This window comes from Heterocephalus glaber, unplaced genomic scaffold, assembly GCF_053883595.1.
Source record: "Heterocephalus glaber isolate CG9 unplaced genomic scaffold, H.glaber_assembly_v1.0 deba00001600, whole genome shotgun sequence".
NCBI lineage: Eukaryota > Metazoa > Chordata > Mammalia > Rodentia > Bathyergidae > Heterocephalus > Heterocephalus glaber.
Window position 1 is genome coordinate 30,208,183 of NW_028258372.1, and position 27,753 is coordinate 30,235,935.

The 27,753-nt window shown below is 37.5% G+C and overlaps 1 long non-coding RNA gene across 5 annotated transcripts in view; it reads right to left on the minus strand.

Moving 5' to 3' along the window:
* Positions 1–27,753, minus strand: part of LOC101699653 (uncharacterized) — a 128,129-nt gene that overhangs the window by 69,751 nt on the left and 30,625 nt on the right. Inside the window, exon 3 of one of the 5 annotated variants that reach the window (XR_015444188.1) lies at positions 22,921–23,036. The exons of 3 other annotated variants lie outside the window; for them this stretch is intronic. This is a non-coding gene — a long non-coding RNA (uncharacterized LOC101699653). Of the gene's footprint in view, positions 1–22,920; positions 23,047–27,753 lie in introns of all 5 variants that reach the window. One more of the 5 variants, XR_015444189.1, reaches the window with a different exon arrangement.

A 27,753-nucleotide genomic window follows, 5' to 3' on the forward strand; every position in this document is an offset into this window, starting at 1 on the left:
AATTAACTTTATATAGAAACAATAATAACTCTTCAAGGGGACCAAGGGAGGAAGACAGAAAACAATGGAGGAGAAGCCCAGAAGATGCAATGAAAATGCATGGCTGTAAGAATTGGAAATTAACATTCCAGTCAATAGTTCTCACAGTTGTCTGCACATAGAAATCATGCAGCTTAAAATAAAAATGGCATGGCCCAGATTCCAACGTTTGGGATTCTAATCCATTTGATCTTAGGGTGTGTTGGGCCTTGGGCCTTTTTAAATTTTTTTGAAAATCAAAGTCAGTTAAACTCTTGCTTATACAAGTCCTAAGTCTAAAGTGTTAGGTATAAGGAAATTTCAGGTTAAATAACTGTTCACCAGGTTTCATTAATTTAGAAAATGAAATTCCTGGACCAGACTACTAAAAAAACACAAAGAAAATAATCCAAGCAATGAGAATTTTCTGGTTTTAACTTGTAGCTCTTCACCTTAATTTTATTTTTCCATATTTCTACTCTAGGACTTAGGGAAATATACTATTATTGTTTTCTAACATGGCATTTCTTTTGAACATCTTATCAACAAAGAAAGTGAATTAGAATAAAATCATTTATCAACAACAATCAAAGTGACATTAAACATTTAAAAGCTACCCAGTGATGTTCAACATTGCCTTCTTTATTAAGTAATAAAATACTGAAAATATCTACATACTGAATGATGTAATTTTATATCATAATACCCTGAGGCACAATATTAATTTTACTCTAAGCTAAGTAATCCAAGATAGACAAATAATACACACTTAATACATTTTGATAAATAAATGAATAAACAAGACAAAAATACTTATAAAACTGATAATTTTAAAAGAATTTGGGAAAAAATTATAGTAAGTACATTAAAAATTTTCCATGTGGCTGGTATAGTATCGAATAAATTACTCTAGAAGTTATACCATTTACCTATTTAAAATATTTGGAATGAAAATATGATTAGAGTAAAATTATTCCTTAATCTGGTAGTTAATTATAAAATTTAAACTTTCTTTTATTATATATTTTCAGTAATTAAAAATGAAACACCCTTCTGATATTCCTACAGACTTTAAAATGAAGCACTGAGAAGAGAGATAAAAAACTATCAGGCAATTCAAATTGATGTGTCAAGAAGATGAGCTGCTTGCTAGAAATGAGCTGACATCTGTTTTTCTAGACGTAAAGCAGAGAGCAGAATTGTTCATATAAGAAAATTTAACTCATGAATCACTTTTTTCTTTAAAATTTGAAAAAGGCAAAACAATTCATCATTACCTCTTATCAACTGCCAAAATAATCTTATCAACAACATGCCAACTGGAATTCTTTACTTTTGCTCATTAATCACATATTTTTGAAGTTCTACATGCATAAGTGAGGCAGGAAATTAGGGCATGGCCAACCAGCTGGGTAGGTAGGTATAACGTATCACAGAAATCCAGAACACATGCACACAAAAACAGCTCCCAAGCCATGCACCTGGAACCAATCAAAAAATGCCATCTTCAGTTCTGGCACAAGATTAAGCAAATTTCTAATCGGACAGCCCAGATCTGACCTCGCCTGAGAAATGAGAGATACAAAAAACAGTAGTCGTTAACCTCATGGCCCCTGAAAACTCTTTCAGTAGTCTGCTTTCACCCTGCAGAGTGTACTTCTTTTCCTACTTTACTTGGCCTGCACTCACTCTGCAGAGCATATTTCATTTCCTACTTTTAATAAATGTAAAACCTCGCTACCTTTTGCAGGTGTCTTGACCAATTCCTTGTTCAGGACCACAAAAACCTGGAAAGAATCTCTAGAAGGAGCCCACAGCATCCTAGAACCCTAGTAACATAAGGACCTGTAGTCAATAAAGAACTGTACCTCAGCCAGATGTTGTGGTACATGCGTATAATTCCAGCACTCCAGAGGCTGAGGCAGGAGGATCTCAATGAGTTCGAGGACAGCCTGCACCACAAAGTGAGACTGTCTGGAAAAACCAAAAACCAAAAAAGCAAAAAGCAAAAACTGTACCTAAGCAAGCAGATCTGTACTTCATTAAACTAAGAAACAGGGCTCCAAGCCATGAGGAGTGTTGGATATTTAGAATTAAATATGAAAAATTAGAGGAAAATTATGCAAAAGGAGTCACACTACATAGACTAGTTATAATCTTTCAATAGTAAAACTTAGTTCACTATAAAATACTTTGAAGCTGGTGGCACACACCTATAATCCCAGCACTCTGGGAAGCTACAACACCATCACAAGGATCACAAATTTAAGCTCTGCTTGGGCAATTTAGCATAATTCTGTCTGTCAAGCAACCAACCAATCAATCAGTCAATGAAAAGGGTTAGAAACGTAGTTCATTGTTAAGGCTCCAGGTTTAATCCCTAGTACCTAAAATATATCAAGAAAAATACATTGGCAAGCTAGTGATGATCCTAGATAAGGACTCAAATTTCTCAATCAATAATTCCTCCAAGATTTCCCTTAATAACCCATTTCTTACATTGCTACATAGTTCAAGTTTGGGGCCTGAATTCTCAGAGCCATTAATAAGCTACTTCATAGAGAGCATTAAAAAGTCAAGTCCGTCCCTTCACAGAGCTTAGAATTCCTGTCTGTTACCACCAAGTTTTTTCAGAACTTTCCTGTAACAATCCTAAAGTAGACAAAGGATTTAAGCTTTCCCTTTTCTCCAAACTTCCTGCACTCCTCACGTGACCTCTCCCCTTCAGTCTTAGGAACTGAACAAGAGACAGACTGGATTCATCCACAACTAACACTCCTTAATCAAGAGTGATGATGATTTATTTTAACTATTTAATCTCTGATAATTGATACAAACGTATTATGGGGGAAAGAAAAGGGAAGGATGAAAACATCCAAAACCACAAAGATAGGCTTGCTCAAAGAGTTCTGATTCCAGTTCATTCTCATTGAATTAGAGCCAGGACTGTGTCTAATTTTTGCCTACAATTCAGACTATATCTAGCATGTAACTGTTAAATTCATTAATTTGAAAATCAATGATCTAAAGAAAAAAATGTCTAAAGGATAAACCATTACATAAGGCTCCACTTAAATATATAACTTTAATATTTGAATAAATTATAACTCTGTTTTGTCTTAGTTATCTGCTAGATGAAATTAATAATGTTAATTGCAGCTTATCTAAGAGAACAGCTATGACAGCAAATAAAATATGAGCATGCCTGCCACAGCACAAATGGAAACTAAGACAATCAAATTGTAACATATCCAATTTTCTTTCTATAAAGATATTATGAGGTAAATAGCCATAATAATACCCACCTTTGTAAGGTTGTTTTAAGAATTAGAAACGGTGTACATAAAACCCTTGCACAGTGACTGACATGAAATAGGAGACCAATAAATTACAGCAATTATTATTCCTGAGGGACTTTAAAGTAATTTCGCCTCCCATGAAAGGAATATGACAGCTGTGCAAACAATGTACAAGTTCGTTGAAATTAATAGAGAATGTTCAGGTCTCAACTTTCAGGAGTCCATTGTGTTCCTGTTTGCCAAATGAGAACACAGTGTGCAGTGGAAATGAGTCAGTCATGTCCAGCCTTCCTTAGGATGTTATAAAACCTGGAATAATGTTAATTAGCAGTAGTCATTGCTCTGTAAGACTCACAGTAATGTGTTTCATCAGAATTGCATGACAAAATAAATAGGATATTTATTTTTTGTCACCACACCTTTAGAGTCATCAATGGTGTAGAACTCAGCCTACTGCTAAGATACTCCCAAAGCAAACAATAGGAGTACCTCCTGGTACTGGGGCTATCATGAACATGTTACCACAAGTTTAAGTTTTTTCAAAATTCTCTAGCTTTGTTATATTCATGAGTTACAGTACACTTATTTAACATGTTTTCATCATTCTTAATATATTTGACCATTATATTGCACATATGGGTAATATGAGTAGATATAATGATCTCTGTTTTATAGAGTAAAAACCTGAGAAGCCATGAGAAGTGACTGCTGAAGGGTCACTGATTAGGACAAATCTATAATTGCAGTTTCTGGGGCCACTTTCTTTCTAGTGTGTCTTGCTATTTTCAGGTATCTCCAATGCTCCAAGAAAATAAAATGCTTTAAACAATCCACTATTTTTCAAAAATGATCACAAGTAATATATCCAGACATACATACTACAAATTATTCTAAGAAGTCAATCCAATCTTGCTGTTAACAGTATATGAGATGACAATAACTTGACCTCTCAGAAGAGAAACTTCCATAATCATTCAGTCAGAAAACCAGCTCCAGTAAGTATGAAGGCAGCAGGTCAGAAGTCTGGAAACCGGGCCTCCAGGCAAATTCTGCCTCTAATTGTGTTTGTAAGTTTAGATAAGGGCCTTATTTATGTAGAGTTCCAGTGTAATCATCTATAAAATAATGGAGTTGGATTAAATGTAGCTAGCAGAATGCTGAAATTATCTAACCTACAAGTCAGCAGTTGATTCCATGGAGGTATTCACTTTTTCAGTAATGACTTAGTAGCATAAACACTGATAAGTATAAAGATTAGAGAGTGAAACCTAATCAAGGTTACAGTAGTGTTCCATGCAATAAAATATATAAAATATTTTTATGAAAAAGGTGCAATAAAAATATGATTGAACCAATAAACATCTGAGAAACTTATCAAGGCCAGAATTAATTAGCACACATGAAACCTTGGGTTCAATCTCCAGCACCAAAAGAGAAAAAAAAAAAAAGACATTTTTTTACAGAGATAACATAAACGTCCTTATTTCTGCAATTTTCTAATTTTAAGAATACATAGATGGTGGGTTTTGCTCAGTTCATCTGGCAGGTAGTCTCACTGAGAAAAAAGAGTGAAGCTATGGTCCTGCTTTGTCTGGGAGAGAGCTCAGGTGTAAGGACCAGCCAGGCAATCCAACCACCCGCTCTGGAAAACAGGGACTTCTAAGAGAGTGAGGACTGCCTCTCCTCACTTTCCACACACTTCTCAAGATGTACTTTTTTATAATGACTTTTTCCCCCTAAAGAATTTCCTGAAATCTATTTAAATCTAATTGTACCTGGCCCATGTCCCAGAAATAGTGTTTTTTCCCTATTATAACTGCCACTTACAGTAATCAAAAATTCCTTAGGAAAAAAGTTCAGCTAAATAAAACTTTGTAAATACAGAGAAAATATGTTTATCTTGAATTTTGATGAATGACCCTTCAAACTCTACTCATCTTGAGAGAAATGAACTATCATATTCCCCAGATGATCATTGAGAAAAGCCATTTAATGAAAAATAATAGTTCCTTAAACTTACCCTAGAGAAAACAAAAGATTTTAGATAGCAGAAAAATAATCATTTATCTTTTGTTAAGAATTCAAAACAATTGATTCCTTTTAGCACCACATACTAGTTACTGAATATAATCTCAAAAAAGAACAGAATAGACTTTCCAAATTCTATTCTACCCAGTGAGCTTTCAATGTTAGCAAACAGCCCACTGTGTTACATGTGCCATAGATTTGCCACCACTGTGCTATACTAAAGAGTGCTCCAGAAGCAACCATGGTGTCTTTCTTTCTAGTTCAAAGAATAGATGATCCCATAATGTAGTGAGTATATGAACTAAATGTTCTTTGCACAGCCTAATTTAAAAAATTCTGTCCCACTCTGTAACTAAGAAAACTTCTGCCTCTCTGACCATGATTTGGATAGTGTCATGACATCCACCTGATCACATGGAAAATGTCTTTCCTTAGCAATATGGTACTCTAACCTGGCACAGTAATGTAAAGAATTTATTCCAAAATACTGCACAAATAACCCTTTAAAATACATCAACTTTTGCAGGACTGTGAAATCAGGAAAAAATATATCTATATGAAAAAATACACATATTTCTTATCTGGAGGTTGAACTCAAGGAATTCTGAGCTACATCTCATCCCTTTTCATTTTGTTTTGAGAGACTGTCTTGCTAAATTCCCCAGGTTGGCCTAGAATTTGTGATCATCCTGTCTCAGCCTCCCAAGTAGCTGGGTGTGTTAGCTTTCTGTTGCTGGGACAAAATATCTGACATATGCAATTTAAAAGAGGAATAGTTTATTTTGGCTCATGATTTCAGGGTTTTCACTCCATGGTCAGCTGACTCTAAGGCAAAAACGTCATGGTGGAAGGACTTGGCTGCTCATTTTATGGTGGCCAGGAAGTAGATAGAACATTGAGGGAACCAGAGAGGAAGGGGCAGGGGACAAGATATACTCTTCAAAGGCACAACCCCAGTGATCTGCCTCTCCAATTAGACCCCACCTCCCAAAAAATCCCTACTGAATTATGACCTCATCAATGGACTAATTCATTTGATGAAGTGAGAGCCCTCATAATCCATTAAGTTCCTCAAATCCCATCAGATGGCAATCAAGTTTTTAATGCAATGAGAGTTTTGGGAAACATTTTAGATCACAATTCACAAGCAAGTGTCAAATGTTGGCTGCCACCAGTGGCTGAAATCAGCAATCAGCAAAACCCACTGATGGCATCTGACATTAACTGAGACTGACTGGTGTCATCAGCTGCTAGTAGAGCTGAATAATATTTTGCCAACTGGTGATTTCCATCTCCTTTGAGATAAAGAACCCTGAGCTGGGACCAGGGATTTAGCTCAGTGGTTCCACCGCCTGCCTTGCAAGCACAAGGTCCCAAGTTTGATCCCCAGTATGAAAAATTAAAAAAAGAACCCTAAGCTGATTGAGGACACTGTTAAGACAGCAGACTTCTCACATTATACCATCAGGACTTTAAGAAATCTGTCAATCCTCACTCAAGTAAAATTATTTTTAAAAGGAGGTTGGGACTGTTGATTTCTAAATCTCTGACATCCTTGTTTTATTTGCATGAAACCATTGAGACAGAGAATCTATCTGCTCACTCCTGGTTACTCAGAACCATCCTGGCAGTGCCTTGTATCCTACCTGTATTAGAACAATCAAGATGATTCCATCTGTGATCCATTAACTGGTGCTGCCATTGATAACTATTCTTTACTTAAATGTTAAGGATTGTTAAAGACTTAATGTAAACAATCTCCATATTACAAAGAGCAGGGTGTTTAGAATCAGAAATTACTCTCATAATCTTGCTCCACCAATTGCTGAGTTATTGGCAAATTATTTCCACTCTTCCTGATAACATGTAAAATAGTGAGGAAAAAATGTACACTATTCAGCCTGTAGAGACTTTGCTGCTAGTTTAGGAAAGATTTTTCAGCCCTACATTAATAAAGTCATTGCTGTATTAGATATATGTCAAAAGTAAGTGGATGAGAAAATCTAATCTAGGTACTGAAAACAAATGAAGGAACATCTGGTATCTCACTTATTTAAGGTTAGGAAATGAAGATTAGAGAGGTGATGGCTAAGAAAATGCAAAACTGAGTAATTTTCACTCATCCTCTCATTCATTGGTCTCACGAGCACTTACAGAGTATCTATTGCATGCAAATTACTGTCAAAGCACTGCAAGGAATCCAGCATGCATGTAACTGTCTCTCTTTTCTTTCTCTGATTTAGTGCTGAATATCAGCTGCACCTTATGACAGAGATGAGGAGATTGTTGGAAGAGATCATACTGTCTATCTGAAGAGATTAAAATGAACAAAATAAAAAACTGAATTAATATGAAGCATATGAGGTGACACAAGTCCTCAGGGTAATACAATTAATGAGCCATCACCTATTGGTGATGAATATTCACCAATCAGAAACTGATGAATATTCACACTTTAATCAAGATAGTAACTAGGATGAGTTAGCAGAAGTGACCTGAAGTGGGCTTTTGATCTTAATCTTAGGGACAAAAAAGAGAGAAATGCAATAGCAGGGAAACAGCCTGCCAAATAAAAGATAATGAAATGGCAAAGATAGAAAGCTGCTATTGTCCTTTGACAAAAGGCCACGGAAGTCTATCTTGTGGATCCTTTATTTCCATGTTACCTCTACAGACCCTGATTTCAATGGAACTGTATTAGAGTCCCTGTTGAAATTAGCTTGTGAAGAAAAGATATATGAGAAAAAAATAATAATGGCTGTGAATGCTTTGTTACAGTGTTTGTTGAATTGTTCATGGATGTAATTCAGTAGGTTAAACTACCAGGGGTGGCTAGTAGGAGAGTCAGTAATAACTCTCTTTTCAACCCTTAAGAAAGAGCTCTATTGCTCCTTGTATCTTTGGTTACTAGAATCCCTTTTAGAACTTGCCTTTAGGTTGAGGAGACAAAGACACAATCACTGTTGCCTTTGAGTACAAGGATTTGTACATGCCAGTTGCCTGGGGTTCTATGGATTTCTTCAATTTTCAGACACCATAGATTTGGTAAATCCAATCCTCATCCCTCTTCTTTCTAAACCTTTTTTTTTTTTTTTTTTTTTGGAGTCAAGGTCTCACTTTATAGTTCAGGCTGCCCCTGAACTCACTATGTAGCCCAGGCTAGCCTCAAACTCAGGGCAATCCTCCTGCCTCAGCCTCCTGTGGCACCATGCCTGGCTTCTATCTAAATCTTAACTTTGGAACGTAGATTGGTCGCTTCATTGCTACACACTGCCTAATTTTATGGCTAATGTTCAGAACAAAAAGAACAGAACAGAGTTCTATTCAGAATTTTGGTTTAAACTTATCAATGTATATGTCCTTTAAAGATAGAGGAAATTAATGTCTTGTATATAGTATTTGGGATATGAGAAAATAGCTCAATGGAGGAATAATGTTTACAAGTGTGTCTTATGTGAATTCTTGCTTTTCTAGTCATTGTTAGGCAGGATATTAATTAAGATTTCTTCTTTTCTAAGGAAACTTGTACTTAAAGGGAGGGAGTGGAATAAGTATGATTTGGCTTCATCAAAATATTCAAAGTTAACTCTTCCATAATGTAAATGGAAAGAGTGTAACAATATTAATCTCATTTCTAAAATACGCATTCTGGTTAATGCATAAATTTTCTCTGTGAGCCACAAAATAGAAAATAGGATTGTTTTAGGCTTCTTTGGGAAAGAAAAAATTGTGACCCTGAAATAAAACAAATCAGATTTCTAAGCTGCTAACAAAGAACTTTTTAAGTAGCTCAAGTTCGGGAACAGGTTTCCAAAAATAAAGGGTTAGAGTGTAGCTACCAAAGTCCAATGCAGTTCTTCAAGGGGCACCAAATTTAGTGACTATATTTAGGCAGTAAATTATCTACAAAGGGGTTGTGGCAACATTTCCATCTTATCTTCACCCAAATCTCTAATGAAAACAAGAACTGAACAAGTGTGCATTTGTTGCTTATTTGTTTTATGAAGATTCTACAGAAGATTTTTGTGGTTTGTTTTTTTTAAGCTAGAATTTGGGGAACCTCCAGAGTTCAGCCTTCAGTTAAGCTTTGGGTTGAAACAACCAGAATTGAGCAATTGAGCCCTCTTTCCTAACATAGTCTTTACTTTCTCAGATTACACATACTCTCTGCTTGTATAAACCATGAGAAAGGGGCTCTAGTGGCAGACCACAAATTACCATAGCAGAAAGCTACGAGGCAAAATCTTTAAAGATGACTGATCCCTACCCCCTGTATGTGCCCTTCTCACTACCTTATAACAGGGACATGATAAAGAATTCAGGTTACAGTCAGCGCGATCAGGCAAGCTCACTGCCTTCTTCAGTGTTCTAAGCAATTCCAATGTATGGGTGAGATATGAACTCTCTTAATCACACATCCACCACAGCTTCTCTCCATTGTCCACCAATTTAGCACATAGCTCATGTGAAATGTTCCTTATATTAACTTTGATTTTTCATTCAACCTAAAAAGTGAGGGTAACATCATGTAGTGGAGTCAGATGGATTGGGTTCAAATTCTGAATTCAACCTTTTTCTTACTATCTTGCCAGCTGTGCAACTCTGCGCAAGGTACTTAAATTCTCCAGGCTTCCACTTTCTCATCTGCAATTCAATTCCATTAAATTCAGTGCAATTTGATTCAATAAATATTTATGAAATACCACGTTCTGTACTTGGCTACCAAATCAACATGATCCAGCCTTGGTGGGTCAGGAGAGCCACAAACGCTGCATAAAATCCTTGCAAAATTTCCACAGTATATTCAGAAGCCTCAAAAGCAAGTGATGTGGATACCAAGACTCCAGCACCCAGGATAGTCTTCCTGCTGAAGATCCATTGTGGTCCATGACATGAGAGTTTCCCTGCCCCTGAGAGACAAGGATTGTTGTCCAGCTGTGGATGTCCCCAGATAGCTCATGGAACTAAGTCAGATGGTCCAAGAGAAAACTTGCCAGGAGCATTTGCCAAGTTTGTAAAAGCCCAGACCTAGATTCTTCCTCTGGAAACCACACACATTTCTTCTTTGAGCAGAAGGAAAAAGAAAGGGGACATGGAGAAAAGGTACTTGCCAAGCAAGCAGAGGGGATCCACAGGAGAACTCTCCTTTTGATACACACAGTGCAAACCCACAGAGAAAGAGAAGTGCATTATGCTGGCAGGCAAAGGCCCTAGGATGGATTTCTCTGCCATTAGCCACTGTAAGACACAGAGTCATTATCTTATTTGTGCAAATAGAGTTAAACCAGATTGTTCCTTAGATTTCCAAGAATTTTTATGTGCCCCAACTATGCCATTGTGCAGCTTTCATCAGATGTCACCAAATCATTGTTCCAACATATGTTGCTGGCCTTTAGGAGGGAAGATCATTGACAGCAAAATCACCACCTCTACCAGAAATAAAGCCAGCTACACTGAGGCACAAGAAAAAACAGAATTTTCTCCTACTACATCTTGTTAAAGCAAAATAAGAAATTCCATGGCTCAAAACTTCTTTGACAAGGGGAAGAACATCTTCCTTCAGAATTGGTTCCTTCTCTCCTCAGGTCTATCCCAGGAACCTTGTACCTTGCTCAGCTCTAGGGAAATGGATGAAAGACCTCTTGGGAAGCTATGAACTAAGTGTATCCTGGTGGGCAGGGTTAAACCCCAGCAGCAAGGAGTGAGATAAACAGGTAAGAGCCAGACTATTACGTGGTCTTTGTTTGGTGACTCGGGCTTTTGTACAAATTACTTATGTCTTGGCTTCCTCTTCCTCTCACCTGATAGGATTGTTGGGAAGGTAACTGTAGTAGTCATACGTACTTTTTTCCTCCTCTGGACTAAGGATTGACTCCCCCCCCCCCCCCGCAAGGAGCACTGAGCTATGTCCTCAGCCCTTTTTATTTTTTATTGTGAGGCAAGGTCTTACTCAGTTGCCTAGGCTGGCCTCAAATTTGTGATTGTCCTACCTTAGCCTTCTGAGTAGCTAGGATTATAGGCATGTACAACTAAGCCAGGCTTCAAGGTGCTCTTCAAGAATATTCTGCTTTTCCTCCCTCTTTCTTCTCTCTCTCACACACACAAAGCATGCCCAGGCAATTTAGTTCACTAATGATATGTGAGCCAAAGCATCCCGCGTCACTTCTGAGCAGAATCTTCAGAGGCTGTTGATGGCTCCCCTCTCTGTCTAGATGTCAACAATGTCTGCTTGTCTGCTTAAATCCTACAACCCCAGCTGAACTCTAATGGTCATGTAGCATGCCCTTGTTGCTTCTGATCACCAATATTTGGGGTAATTACAACATCAGCAAATCTAATCCATGTGCTCTCAACAGGGGCAATATTTCCCCCAAGGGAACAAAAATGTATCTTGAATTATGAAAAAATATACAATGGCCCTTCAAGGACCCTTAGTGCACAAACATTTGTGGTGTTACAGTTTCACGGATGAGGGAGAAAGTTGGCAAATGTTTAGGGAAAAACAATGTCTAACATGGCTCCTTCGGGATTTTTTTTTTTTTTTTGGTACCGGGGATCGAAACTGGGACCTTGTGCTTGCGAGGCAGGTGTGGTACTACTGAGCTAAATCCCTGGCCCCTTAAGGATTTGATCATAGTTTTTTCTCTGGGGGTGGAGTTGTTTGTTTGTTTCCATTAGAAGCACATAAGCCTTCTCAGGCTTAAGACTGACAGTAACATGAAGGGCCTAGTATAGACCAGGTTCCCTCTTTTTCCTAAGAGAGAGGTAGAGAAAGTCATTATAAAGTATGCTATATATTTAATTTACTTCTCCTGTTTATTCTCATTCTCTCCAGCTCCATGAAGTTAAGGACCTTTTGTATCTTGTTAATGCTGAGGCTCTAATACCTGGAATAGCACCTGCACATATAGGTGCCCATTAAATATTTTTTTGAACAAAGTAATAAGTGACAAAAATGACAAGAGTCCTCACTGAAATTCCAAGCATAATGTAATGAGGAGTCAGTCACATACCAATGCAGGTAAAACAAGCCACTGCTGGAACATATGGAAGATGAAGTCAGCCCAGATCTGGGAAGACAGCGAATGCTCCCAGAAGGAAGTGGTTGTAAGTGCGCCCTCAAAAATGAGAAGTTAACAAACAGCAAAAAAGAGTGGCATGTTTTTCCTTTCCCTTCTTCCCTTCCCCCTTCCCCTCTTGCCATTCTCAAATTATGAGAAAGAAAAAAAAAATGGAAACAAAGTCTATGTAAATAAGAAAGGGTGGTGGGGGTGAAGGGTGCATAGGTAATGGAGGAAAAATAAGAACTAAGATACATCATGTACAGGTACAAGCACCCAATGATAAATGTAAATGTATTGTATACCTAAAATGTACCAATTAATATATAAATAAAAAGAGTGGTGTGAAATGAATATAATAAAGGAAGGAAAGACCACAAATTGGTAGCTAATAACCTAGATTTTAATTATAGAGATATTTTTATTTAGCCACTGAGTTGGCTTACATTAAAAATCATTTTTTGCATTAAAAACCTATAATTCCAAATTCTCTTCACTCAAAAGATTTGAAGAGGGCCAGGATTTAGCTCAGTGGCAGCATGCCTGCCTGGCAAGGGTAAGGTCCTGAGTTTGATCCCAGGTACCAAAAAGAAGATTTGAAGAAAACTGGCTTTGAACACCTCTCAATCTCTTGATTAACTATTGCTTCCATTATAAACCCTGAGACTGAATGTCATTACCATTTATAATTGGACCTATTCTGTTACTTATCTCAAAAAGAGAAGACAAACCATTATACATTATAGCTATGTATCTATCTATCAACAATGGGAAAATAAGTGCTAGATTGATGGGGCTATGAGTTTCAAGAACACTAGAGATTTAGACTCATGTTTGGAAGAGAAGAACATACCCATGCAAACTTCTAATCTGCTCCATTCAGTTCCCTGAAGGCATCTGAGGTTATCACTTTACAACAGTCTACATAAGGCTGTTAGATAGAAGAGAAAGGGGTACACATGAGGAACTGGAAATGAGCCATGGTTAGAACATTATGTGTGATGTGAAGAATGAAGGTGTAATAAGGCCTAAATCTGGAAGCCCTTTGCATGTCATTTTAAGTAGTTTGAATTTTATCATGAGAGCAACAAGGAACCATTGAAGTACTCTAAGCAAGTGAGTGACGTGCTGATTTTTGCATTCAAGGAAGATCACTCTGGCTAAAGTACAGAGTGGGCTAGAGTAAGACTAGAGGCTAAATGGCCAACTATAAGACAGTATCAGGGATGTAGGAAAAAGGAGCATATTGACCTAGACAAATAAAGTGTGGTAATTAGGAGTGGAGAGATTCAAAGAAGTATCCATATGCCCCTTTATCGTTAGTAATAATCTCATTTATTTACAGTGGCATTATGCCCAATTACACTTAATTCCCAAGAGCTTTGCAGAGCTTTGTCAGCTTCTCAGAACAACCATACCAGTCCTGGACTATCTTCCTGCATGTAAGTTTGTTTAATTTAAAAAAATCTATTTATTATCCATATGTGTTCAAGGTCATGCATCTATCAGGAGACAGAATTGACAGAATTTAGTAGTTACAGGAAAGAGATTTACATTGTAGACTTTTTGTAAGGGTTTCAGTGATGGTGAACCTTTTGGAGCTTTCAATGATACCAACGGCCCACTGCAGCATGCATGCCATAGGTTCGCCACCACTGGTTTAGATTAGGCAATTCGTAACCATGTCCAAAATAGGGGCAAGCAATAATTATTAATGATCTCTCTTATTTCTCCTCCTGTTGATGAGAAGTAAGCCTCCTGAAGTCAGAAACTGCAAATTCTGTTCTTGATAAACATCTAACCTTACATATTGGGTGCTTTGTTGTTGTCGATGCACTAGCAAATTTAAACCAAGTTTAAACATCACAGACACAGGGAAAGCAGAATTTACAGCAAATGTTTTCAGATCAACAAAGAATTACAACTGAATTATTTTGACTGATGTAGCTACAAGATATAATTGAATCAGGAGGTTTTATTTTTTCTCTGGGATATTTAGCTCTTCTAGCAATTTGATCAGTTTTTCATGCTGAGTCACACTCAGATCAAAATGAACTTTGTGTTTGAAGATTGTATTCTGACTAGATAATACATTGGGTAATATCTGATAATTGAAGGAAATGCCCAAAGTAGAAAGGAAACATAGGAAGAGAATTGAGAAATATAGCAAAGTAGAACTGGGAGTGTAGCTCAGTGGTGGAGTGCCCTAGTACACACAAGACCCCAGGTTTGATTCCAACACCAACAATGATGGAAGGAAGGGAGGGAGGGAAGGAAAGAAGTGGGAGAACAAAGAAAAAGAGAGGAAAAATAAATAGCAAAGTAATCAGTAAACTATATAACCTCTTTAAATGTAGTTATTTTATATAAAGAGGAATAGGGCTGAGGATTTAGCTCAGTGGTGCCACCACCTGCCTCGCAAGATCAAGGTCTGGAGTTTGATCCCCATAACCAAAAAAATAAAAAATAAAGAGGAATAAAGCTTGCTGGGGTAAACTTTTCCTGATCTCATTCCTGAACACTGAGGACAAAAGTGAAGTTAAAACAGAAACCAATTTTAAAACCTAGTTGTAAATATGATCTCAAATCTTTTGGGTAAACACATATTCATGTGAATATTAAAGAATACTAAAAACCATATAATGTATGGACTAGAAGGAAATGCATCAGGAATTGACTATATATTCTAAAGGAATGGTACCATTGCATGTGGTTTGCTGTATTTCTAAGTTTCCTGTGACAGCATGTATTATTTTTCTAATTAGGAAAAAGATTTGTTAAAAAAATTTTAATAAAAACTTTACTTGATCAGTTGAGCTATTTATGTATTGGCAAGTATTTAGAGTGGATCTTGTCACTGTTGACATTTATTCCCTTTTCACAAGAATATATGGAAGAGGAGAAAATAGTGTCTATCCTATATGAAATGTGGATTAAAAAAATACAATCAGGGTTAGAGAATAGTATAGATAAAAAGCACTCAACAATATTAGCCTAGCAAATTTATCTTAATAAACCAATGAATGCTTTGAGTTTGACCTTGGTAAAATTACTTTCCTCTAGGCAAATCCACTGCATATAATAAAATAGAATTATAATGTAAAAACATGTGATGGACAGGGCTGTATGCTTTGTCTTGCAACACTGTGATGCACATGAATGCACTTCAGTAAGTGGGGAAATCTAGCCAACTATAAATAAAGGGCACTACCTGGTTCCACACTACAAAGATGCAGAGGACACCAGAACACCAGACCACGGTACTGGGTCCCGCCACTCCTGGCCCAGAGGTAGGGGCTTCTGAACCACTGTCCCACTGCTCCTGGTCCGGAGGAAGGAGATTCTTGGCTACCGTCACTCTTGCTGCCCCAGACCAGAGGAAAGGGCTTTTGGGCCACGTTCTGTCCCACTGCTCCCAGCCCAGAGGAAGGGGCTTCCTGGCCACCATCCCTCCCACTGCCCCCAGCCCAAAGGAAAGGGATTTGGGGCCTCCTTCTGTCCCGCCGCTCCTGGCCCAGAGGAAGGGGCTTCTGCGCCACCATCCCTACTGCTGCTCCCGGCCTCTGTCCCACCTCTCCAAGCTCAGGGGAGGTGATCTTCGCAGGTGCCAACAGTACCCCCCCACCCCCCAGTCGAAATGAGAAAACAAGTAAATAAGTCTCAACACCAGACTTCCAGATCACCTAAAGCAACCCCAAAGGGAAATGAGATGGAATACTCTGATACTCAACCACCTGGACCCACTGAACTGGCAACAAAAGGGGATCTGGAAAAAATGAAATCACAAATAATTTCTCAGATAACAGGAGAGATTGTGCTCCTAGTGCAAGATATGATTAATAAATCTAGAGAGGATCTCAGGAACATGATGGAATCCCAACATAGGGAATAAATGGAATCCATAAAGCAGATGCAAATAGATTTTCAGGACATGAAAAACTCCATTGAGAGTCTACACAGCAGAATGAGCCAATGTGAGGACAAAATTTCAGATATAGACGATAAGATTGCAATTAGTGACCAGGAAAAGAAAAATTGCTTCCAAATTATAAGGGAACACAAGAAATCAACCCAGCAGCTGCTAGATGATGCAAAGAAGAATAACATAAGACTGACTGGAGTCAATGAAGAAACAGGAGAGAGTGCAGATGACATAAAAAAACTCTTCACAGAAGTAATAGCAGAAAACTTCCCAAGGAGGGGAAAACATGACATACAGATAAGTGAGGCATATAGGACTCCAAATAGCCTTGATCAAAAAAAAATCTACACATAGGCATATAATTGTTAAGATTCCAGAAACTCAACAGAAGAACAAAGTTCTCCAAGCAGTCAGAGAAAAGAAACAAATCACATACAAAGGAAAGCCCATCAGAATCACAGCAGACTTCTCAACACAAACCATCAAGGCAAGAAGAGCTTGAAGTGACATATTCCAAGCCCTAAAAGAAAACAGCCTCCAACCCAGATTGATGTACCTTGCAAAACTATCTTTCAAAATGGATGGAGAAATAAGATACTTTCTTGACAAAGAGCACCTTAGGAACTTTGTGAATACCAAAGCAGCACTCCAAAGAATTTTACACAATATCCTAGGAACAGACATGGAGGATCACAACCCCAGGAAGCAAAGCAGAATGAATCCATCTGGTATAACAAGAAATTAAATGTAGAGGGGGAGAACCCAACAAAAAGAAAAGGTCATGGCAATGACGAGTCAATACGTTTCAGTTATAACCATCAACGTTAATGGTCTCAATTCACCAATCAAAGGAAAGACTGGCAGAATGGGTCAAGAAGAAAAATCTAACAATATGTTGCATACAAGAAACTCACTTAATTCAAAAGGAAACTCATAGACTGAAAGTTAAAGGATGGAAAACAATATTCCATGCAATGGGAACCCAAAAAAAAGCAAGAGTAGCTATCCTCCTTGCAGATCAAGTAGATTTCAAACCAACACTGATTAAGAGAGACAAAAAAGGACACTACATCCTTGTAAAGGGAAGAATCCAAGAGGAAGAGATGACGATCATAAATATCTATGCACCAAACACTAGTGCACCCAACTATATAAAACAAATACTAATGGACATGAAAAGCCGTATATATGCACTAATACAATTGTAGTGGGGGACCTCAACACCCCACTGTCACAAATAGAAAGATCATCTAAACAAAAAATAAGTAATGAAATACTAGAACTCAATCAAACTCTTGAACAAATGAACTTGACAGATGTTTACAGAGTCTTCCACCCCACAAAATCAGAATACACATTCTTCTCAGCTGCACATGGATCATTCTCAAAAATAGACCACATACACACACATAGAACATGTTTAAGTAAGTGCAAAGGAATTGAAGTTATCCCCTGTATATCATCAGACCATAGTGTGATGAAATTGGAGATCCATAGCAAAAGAAACTCAAAACGTTTCATAAACACATGGAAATTGAACAACACACTTCTGAATAACCAATGGGTCATAGAGGAAATTAAAGAAGAAATCAGACAGTTTCTTCAATTAAATAACAATGACAATGCAACATATCAAAATCTATGGGACACAACAAAAGCAGACTTATGAGGGAAAGTCATAGCAGTGAATAGGCATAAGAGGAAAACAGAACAAGCCCAATTAAACAACTTGATGCTGAACCTCAAGCTTCTAGAAAAAGAAGAGCAGGACAACCCCAAAGCTCATACAAGGGGGGAAATTATAAAGATCAGAGGAGAAATCAATGCAATGGAGACTAAGAGAACAATACAAAAACTCAATGAAGCCAAGAGTTGGTTCTTCGAAAGAATCAACAAAATTGACAAAACCTTAGCCAACCTTGTCAGAAAAAGGAAAGAAAAGGCCCAAATCCATGCAATTAAGAATAAAAAGGGTGAAATTACAACACACCCAGCAGAAATCCAGAGGATCATCAATACCTACTTCCAGAACCTATACGCCAATAAGATGGACAACACAGAAGAAATGGACAGATTCCTAGATACATATGAATTACCAAAGTTGAATGAAGAAGACCTAAAAATTCTGAACAACCCAATATCAACCAATGAAATTGAAAATGTAATTAAAAACTTATCAACTAAGAAAAGCCCAGGCCCTCATGGCTTCACTGCTGAATTCTGCAAGACATTTAGAGAGGAACTGCTGCCACTACTGCTTAAACTCTTCAATGAAATTGAAAGGGAAGCAATACTCCCAAATTCATTCCTGGAAGCAAGCATCACTTTGATCCCCAAAGCAGAGAAAGACCCAACCGAAAAGGAGAACTATAGGTCAATCTCACTAATGAACATAGATGTAAAAATCCTTAATAAGATACTGGCAAATAGAAGACAGAAGATCATCAAGAAGATCATACACCCTGATCAAGTGAGATTCATCCCAGGGATGCAGGGATGGTTCAACATATGCAGATCAATCAATGTAAGGCACTATATTAATAGAGACAAGGACAAAAACCATATGATTATCTCCATAGACGCAAAAAAAGCATTTGACAAAATTCAACAAGCATTTATGGTAAAAAAAAACCCTACAAAAAATTGGAATAGATGGTCTCTACCTCAAACTGATAAAAGCCATCTATGAAAAACCAACAACCAATATCATACTAAATGGTGAAAAACTGAAATCCTTCACACTCAAATCAGGAACAAGACAAGGATGTCCTCTATCACCACTCTTGTTCAATATAGTTCTGGAAATATCAGCCACAGCAATTAGACAAGAGGAAGAAATAAAAGGAATAAAGATAGGAAATGAAGAAGTCAAATTGTCATTATTTGCAGATGACATGATACTCTATATAGAAGACCCCAAGAACTCCACCAAAAGTCTTCTAGACTTAATAACCAAATTCAGTCAAGTAGCTGGTTACAAGGTCAACACACAAAAATCAATAGCTTTCCTCTAGAGGAAAAACAGACTCACTGAGAGAGAAATAGGGCAAATAATTCCTTTCACGATAGCATCCAAAAAACTGAAATACCTAGGAATCAACCTAATGAAAGAAATCAAAGACCTCTTCTCTGAAAACTAAGGCACTCTGAAAAGAGATATTGAAGATGATATCAGAAAATGGACAGACATTCCCTGCTCCTGGTTAGGAAGGATTAATATTTTTAGTGAAAATGGTCATACTTCCAAAACTGCTATATAGATTTAATGCAATTCCAATTGAGATCCCAGCAGCATACTTCATGGACCTTGAGAAAACAATCCAAAAATTCATTTGGAACAAGAAGAGACCCAGAATAGCAAAAGCAATTCTAGGTAATAGAGACACGGCAGGGGGTACCACAATCCTCAACCTGCAACTATACTACAAAGCTACTGTGATAAAAACAGCATGGTACTGGCAAAGAAACAGACCTGAGGACCAGTGGAACAGGTTAGAAGATGCAAAAACAACGCCAGACATGCTCAGTCATCTCTTCTTCAATAAAGGAGCCAAACACTCTCACTGGAAGAAAGATAGCCTCTTTAATAACTGGTGCTGGAGAAATTGGGTTTCAATTGCCAAAGTCTAAAACTAGACCTATATCTCTCACCATGCACTAAATTAAAATCAAAATGGATTAAATATCTAAATATTAAAATAGAAACTCTGAACCAGTTGGAACAGAGGTTAGGTAGAACTCTTGAAGACATCTGTGTAGGAAAAGATTTTATGAACAAAACCTCAGTTGCCCGTGAACTAGCACAAACAATCAACAAGTGGGATCTCTTCTTATTAAAAAGCTTCTGCACAGCAAGAGAAACCACCAGCAGTGTGAAGAGACAATCCACAATGTGGGAAAAAATCTTCACCTGCTTTTCCTCAGACAAAGGTCTACCATCTCGAATCTATAAGGAACTTAAAAAGATCAGACCTCCCAAATTTAAAGACCCAATCCAAAAATGGGCATCTGAAATGAACAGACATTTCTCACACAAAGAAGTAGAAATAGCAAATAAACACATGAAAAAATGTTCAACATCACTAGTCATTCGAGAGATGCAAATGAAAACAGTGCTGAGATTCCACCTCACTCCAGAAGGAATGGCTGCTATCATGAAATCAACCAATAACAAATGGTGGCGGGGCTGTGGGAAAAGAGGAACCCTGCTCCACTGCTGGTGGGAGTGTAGACTGGTGCAAGCACTGTGGAAATCAGTATGGAGATACCTCAAAGAACTAGGACTGGAAGTCCCATTTGACCCCACTATTCCACTGCTGGGGATCTTCCCCAAAGAATTAAAAGAATCATACCACAGTGATATATGTGCGCCCATGTTCATTGCAGCACAGTTTGTGATAGCTAAAACTTGGGAGCAGCCCAAGTCCCCATCAACTGGAGATTGGATAAAGAAAATGTGGTTTTTTTATAAAATGGAGTAGAACTCAGCCATAAAAAATGAGAAAGTAGAGACATTTATAACTAAGTGGATGCACATTGAGACAATACTCTTAAGTGAAATAAATAGGACACACATGTGTAAATACCGAATAGTTTCTCTGGTGTGAGAAACTGAAAGTGTAAATAAGGACTAAAATGTATAATAGGGAATGTGAAATAGGAAGAAAAGGGGCAAAGGGGAAGGAAGTGGGAGGGCTAGGGGAAAGGTTAGAAGGGAATGGGATTAATATGAGAAAATGGAAAAATAGGAACAAAATCTTTGTAAATAGGGAGGAATGGAGGGGTTGAAGGGAGGGCTGGGCAAGGGTGAAAAATAAGAACCAAGAGAGATTATGTAAAGGTGCAAATTTCCAATGATGAATGTCATTATATTGTACACCTGAAATGTACCAATGATTAGAATGAATAATCGATAATGCAAAATAGGAAGAAAAGGTCCAAAGGGGAAGGGGTAGGGGTAGTGGAAGGGGCAGGGGAAAGGAAAGAAGGGAAAGGAAAAGTGCTGAGAAATGGAAAAATTGGAAATAAAGTCTTTGTAAATAGGGAAAGGTGGAGGGGGTAAAGGGAGGGCTAAGAATGGGGAAAAAATAAGAACCAAGATGCATTATGTAAAGGTACAATTCCCAATGAGAAATGTAATTGTGTTGTATACCTAAAATGTACCAATAAAAGAATTTAACCAAAAAAAAGATAGAGAAAGAAAGAAAGAAAGAAAGGGCACTATGCTGTCCTCTAACCAAAGTTCATTCTTCTCATTTGGATAAGCAATCTCCATTAAGTGAAATTTGATATCTTCCTATTAGTTAATCATACTGTCCAAAGAAAAACACATTCAATGGAAAAAATAAACAGACTTCTTAAAAAATGAGATCTTTCAAACACATCTGATAAGATGTATTTGACTTATTTTTTTAATCTTTGTACACAAATATTTGATACTTATTATTTCAAAAGAATGGAACTTGCTATTCATCCAGTGGGGAGAATAGTATCATTAAATAAATATTAAGTAATGAGAAAAATACCACATTTTAAAAAGGAAGTAAATTTTATTTCCATGGGAATAGAAAGTAAAATAAAAGATACTGGGACAAGAATCCTTTGGGGGTAAAATTTTAATTGGTTGATCTAACATTTCTCAAAAGACTGCTTTTGATGTTGTAAAAAATGCCATGCTACTCAGTACTACTTAGCCATAAAGAAAGATAAACTTCAGGCAATTATATGTAAATAGATCCAACATGAGGTCATACATACTCTTAAGTGAAATAAATAGGACACACATGTGTAAATACTGCATTGTTTCTCTGGTGTGAGAAACTGAAAGCATAAACGAGGACTGACATGTATAATAGATATGGTGAAATAGGGAGAAAAGGGGCAAAGGGGAAGGGGAACTAGGGAGGGGGCAGGGAAAAGTAAAGAAGGGAAAGAAAAAATGAAAAAAGAAGAAAACAATGGAAACAAAGCTTCTGTAAATAAGGAGGGGTGGAGGAGTTGAAGGGAGGGAAGGGGAACGGGAAAAAATACGAAGCAAAATATATCATGTACAGATACAAATTCCCTATGATGAATGTGATCATATGTATATCTAAAATGTACCAATAAACTCAATTTTTAAAATGCCATGCTAAGGAAGGGAGCTTAGAAAATACATTGTTCAAGGGCCGGGGATTTACCTCAGTGGTTCTGCTGCCTGCCTCGCAAGCGCAAAGACCCAAGTTTGATCCCCAGTATCAAAAACAGACAAACAAACAAAAAAACAAAAAAAAGGAAGTACATTGTTCTTCATACAGTGATGCTGTGACATCCTTGCATTGTTGAAAGTAAGAACATCCAAAGGTCCATACAGTGCACAGGCTATGAAAGCAAAGTTGAAATAAAAACACAAAATAAGATGAAAAGGAAAATTAGAAACTGCCAGAAAAATGCACAACTGTCCCAAGGACATGTAAAATCACATGCTATCAAGTTTACCACAGAGATAAAAGGCTGATTTTGATGACAAATGACAAACTATAACACCCAAAAAGAAATAGGGAAGAGAGAAGTAGCCCGTCTTCACGTGAACATGTCTGTACTTTGCACATACACTTGGCTTGAGCAGGACTGTGTGATCATCAAGTTCTCCCTCTCTGCTTGACAAAAATCGTAGAACTCTTGTCTCCAGTGTTGAACAAATTTTCTTCTCTGTAACAATATGTCACGCTATGTACATCTGGGGTGAGGAAGGGAAATAAAGAATAAAAACAAACAAGTTACTAATCTGTGAAACAAATATAATTCCAAAGACATATCAATATGGACTTCCAACAATAATTTCCTAAATACTATGATAAAAAAGAAAATGCATAGAAATTAATACTTTAAACATTGAACATTTAACAGCTCTCTTATTTGGCAATGCCTTTTTTGAAGCAAAGCTGATCTCATTTTTTTTTTTATATCACACCAAAGAATTTCCATTGAAAATGACTTGACTGTTGCTGTCACCAGTTTTGAAAACGATTTGGTTTCCATTCTATGACTTTGTTTGGTTTCATTCCCAACTGGTGTATTACGATTCATTTCTGCCCCTAGCCCACCCAAAGTTAGCACAGATTTTAGAAGTTAAGTGTTCATTTTAGATGTTAACTGTACTTTGAGAATTCCCAGAGCGTGTGTATTTCTGCTTAAATGGCTAGAAATTTGGGGGTTCCAAAGACTCTCGCAGTTTAGAAAATTCACTAGATCAATTCATAGAACTTAGGTAAGTGCAAGACTTATAATTACAGTTTTTCTGTAGAAGCTATGATCTGGACCAGCCAAATAAAGAGACGCCTAGAGCAAAGTCTGGGAGATCCTCAGTGCAGAGGTTCTGTGTGGCCTCCTCATCAAATCAGGCCGCATAGACAACCAGGCATTTCAGTGCGTCCACCAACCAGGAAGTTCCACTACACTTTGGTGTTTAGAGATTTTATTAGTGTCTCATTAGGTAGCCATGCTTGATGAAATCACTGGCCACATGTTTGAACCCAATCTCTACTCCCCATCCCTTCATAGATGTTACATTGGCTCAAAATTCCAACCCTCTGATAACATGCTCAGTCATTCTGGTGACCAGTCCCCTTCCAGAAGCCATCTAGGGTGTCTCCACAAATCATCTAATTGGCTCAGATGTGATCTAGGGGCTGAAACATAACAAAAACACTTCTGTCACTCAGGACATAACAAAAACACTTCTGTCACTCAGGATGTTCCAAGGGGTTTAGAAGCTCTGTGGCAGGAACCTAGGACAAAACCATCTAAATTGTTTATTATGAAAAAGATACGATAAAATAAGAACTGACAAATAGCACAAGAACAACAGATATTCGCAAGTCAAATAATAAATTCCATGTTTGTTATTTATAGTTTGTCAAGTCTGGTATGGAACACAGTCTTTGTAACCGATTCTACCACAAGAAGGGTTGGCCTAGGCAAATGACAAAAATAAATTGTTTTGTTTTCAATACACTCGTTTTCTACTTCAATGTCTTAGCATTTCCCTAAATTTTAGTGATGCTTGTACATGGCAACTGATATTCCATGGCTTTAAACTCAACATACATTTTTTGAGCAATATCAATGTACAAAGCACTATCATCACTAGCCGCCTGTCTTCATAAACCTGTCAGTCTAATAAAAGTAAAAATCAGGTTAAAAGTTAAGTGGCATGATTAAGATAGAAACTAAAGACTTTAGCAGTGACTGGCAGGATGGAGTTTCAACGTGATTGGCTTTGGCATGCACCCCATGGATTGAGGGAGTACATGTCTAGATGTGTCTGGGTGCGTCGTGGATGTCTAGCCTGGAGGTCTGTGTCTGGTCCCTTGTCCCATCTTCTCTGGTGCTGTTCCCCTGTTCTGCTTCTTGCCAACATGAACTAAGCAGCTTTGCTGCGCAATGCCCTTCCATGAGGTTTCTGCCTTGGAGCCTGATGATCATAAACTGAATCTCCTGAAACTACGAGCTAAATGAAGGCTTTCCTCCTTTAAATTACAGACATTGAGACCATGTCTCAGCAATGGGAAAGTCCACTAATACAACATGTGATGAAATACATCATGGTGGGGGCTGGAGGGAGACAGCACTCCAAAAGGGTCCTGAAAACTTATTAGGAACAGGAGAGAGGCAAGAACTTTCCATGCTGAATGAAGAAACAGAAGATCCAGCAGTTTGAAATCATCTTTGATGAATCCTTATCGCTACATCAAAGGGCATATAGCAGGGTGTACTGAGAGAAGAGGCTGGAGTGCTGGTTGAGGCCATTTCATGAGGGCTTCTCAATTCTATGCCAATGAATTTCAGTGATATTCTTCAGGCAATGGAAAGCCACTGGCAATTTTGAAGAAGGATGCTTCACTGTGCCTAAAATTTCTCTTCTTTAAGTCTTCAGGAGCTCATAGGCAAAAATTGTACTAATTAAGAGATTACTGAAATAGTACAGACAATAAATGACATGGTATTAGACAGAACAGGATTACCAGAAAAGAGTACCAGCAGAATTAAATAATGGATTGTTTAGGAAGAAATAGGAAGAGCTCCAGATGATTTCTGAGTATCCATCATGCCTGAAGGGAAACATGATGTATCTGAAAGAAATTCAGAATCATCTTAGTCTTTTCAAGTTCCTTTTCAGAGAAGCACTAAAATATACTCATGAATAAAATTAACTTAGTTATGTGTGGCAATGAGTTAGAGAGAATATTACAGAATTTTAGAGTTGAGGAAGATTTTAGAGATCATCTAAGGCAGAGCTCTCATTATTTCAACCGTAGAGATCAAAGAAATCTTACTTGAAAAGCAATTTAGACAAGATCAGATCCCTCTGTTTTACAAATGAGGAAACCAGTTTGTGACTTGTGCAATCACATTCTAGTCAACAGAGAATTGGATACCCCAGATCAATGTTCTTTCCATTCTTCATCCCATGGGAATATTTCCCTAACTCCCTGCCTCTTCTTTCTCTTTACTAAACTAGTTTGGCTGGGGTCCAGTACTCTAGACACAGGTTCCTTTTGTCCTTGTGTTGTGTGGCCTAAAAACAAGTGGAGAGAGCAGAACAAAATTAAAATCTAAGTAATTGGGCTGGGGATGTAGCTCAGTGATAGAGCATTTGCCTAGTATATGCAAGGAGACCCTGGATTCAATCCTCAGCACTGAAACAAAACAAAACAAAAAACTAGGTAATCAACTAGGACCCACATTGGCTCTGGGGCAGTACAGATAACCCATAAATAAATCATCTCACCCTTACCAAGACCTTGCAAAATGGTAATTAAAATATGAAGATAACTAGGAGAAGTTTAGAACAGGAGAGATGTTTTTGTCACTTTCTGATTAGATAGACATCCACAACTTAAGGAAGGAGAGGTTAATTTTGGTTCATGTTTCAATCCACAGTCACCTGGCTCCAAGGCAGGGTGGCATGGCAGAGGGGAGCTGCCCACGGCATGGCATGGCAGTCAGGAATCGAGAACCAAAAAGTGAGATATAATGTTCTTGGCTCACGCTCACAGTGGCAGGCCTCTTCCAACCAGGTCTACCTCCTAACAGCAAGTCAGCTACAATGACCCCATAATCCAATCACCTTTCAAAAGTCCTGCCTATAATCACGTGAAGCTTTAGGAGAACATCTCAGTGTAAACCATAACAGACATGATCAGAACAACTTCTAAAATTGTGCACCTCCATTGAATTTCAGATTTCAATACAATATATAACTCTCTGGATATAAATTCATATTGTAATGCCATAACAAAAGTATTACTCCAAGAACAATATTGGTGGCTCAGTAACAAATGGCATTACTGACCATAATTCTAATGTCTGGCTCTATAATCACCCCAGGACCCATAACATGATTCCCATGATATCCCTGACTTGGTCCCTACTCTCTCTTCAGCTTCATTTATTATCACTCTGTTTCACACTCACTACTCTGATATTGCAATACATATAATTGCTAACTATGCCATACTATTTTGAGGTGCTTTATTCTCACTCACGGTATTCACTGTCTGGAATGCCCTTTTCTCATCTACCTCTTTATTTTATTAATGATAGTCATCTTTTAAGATTCAATTTGGGCATCACTTCTTTGGAAAATGTTGCTGGGACATAGAAAACAATTTGGATTGGAATGCGATCGTAGGATACATCATACCATAAATTGATCATTCCGCATTTTGTCTGCCTTTTCCACTAGACTTCTAGAGCTGGAAAGCAAGAATGAGGTTGCATTCTGCTTTCTAACTTCAACAGTTAATAGTATATGTATGACATGTGACTGCATGTAAAAAAAAATGTGTGTCTAGTTACTTAATTAACTGACTTCTCCATACTCAAATAAATATTCACAGGCAATTAATGTGCAAAACAACACCCTTGAAAACTGAGCATCTTTTTCAAGCATTCTGGCATGTGTTATGTAAAGATCTGCTTAAAAGACCATGTCTAGACTAGCCAAAGAAGGTAAGAAAAAAATTATAGTGTAACTCTTCTCAGGAAACACGAGCTACTTTAAAAACAGCCCTATAGACCAGTCCCAGGAGAGCACAGTAGAACTGTGCTTCTTTTCAAAAATAAACTCACTAATTATATCTGAAGAACATGCAAGAATATTTATTAAAAATGAAAATATTGAGAAATCAAAACCAGAAGAATTATGTAGACACAGACAAACAAGCAAAGGATGCTGAATACTAAAAGAGGTCATTGGAATTTGGCAATAAATCAGATAGACCATGTTTCTGAAACAATAAATGTGACCAAAGGGATTAGAAAGAAAGACTACTTGGACAAAGTAATCTAGAAGATATTAAATTAGAAGTTTCATTTGTTCAAACTGTACTGTATTTTCTTTGAGAATGCAAGTTTCTAACCCAATAACTGTTTTTTGCTC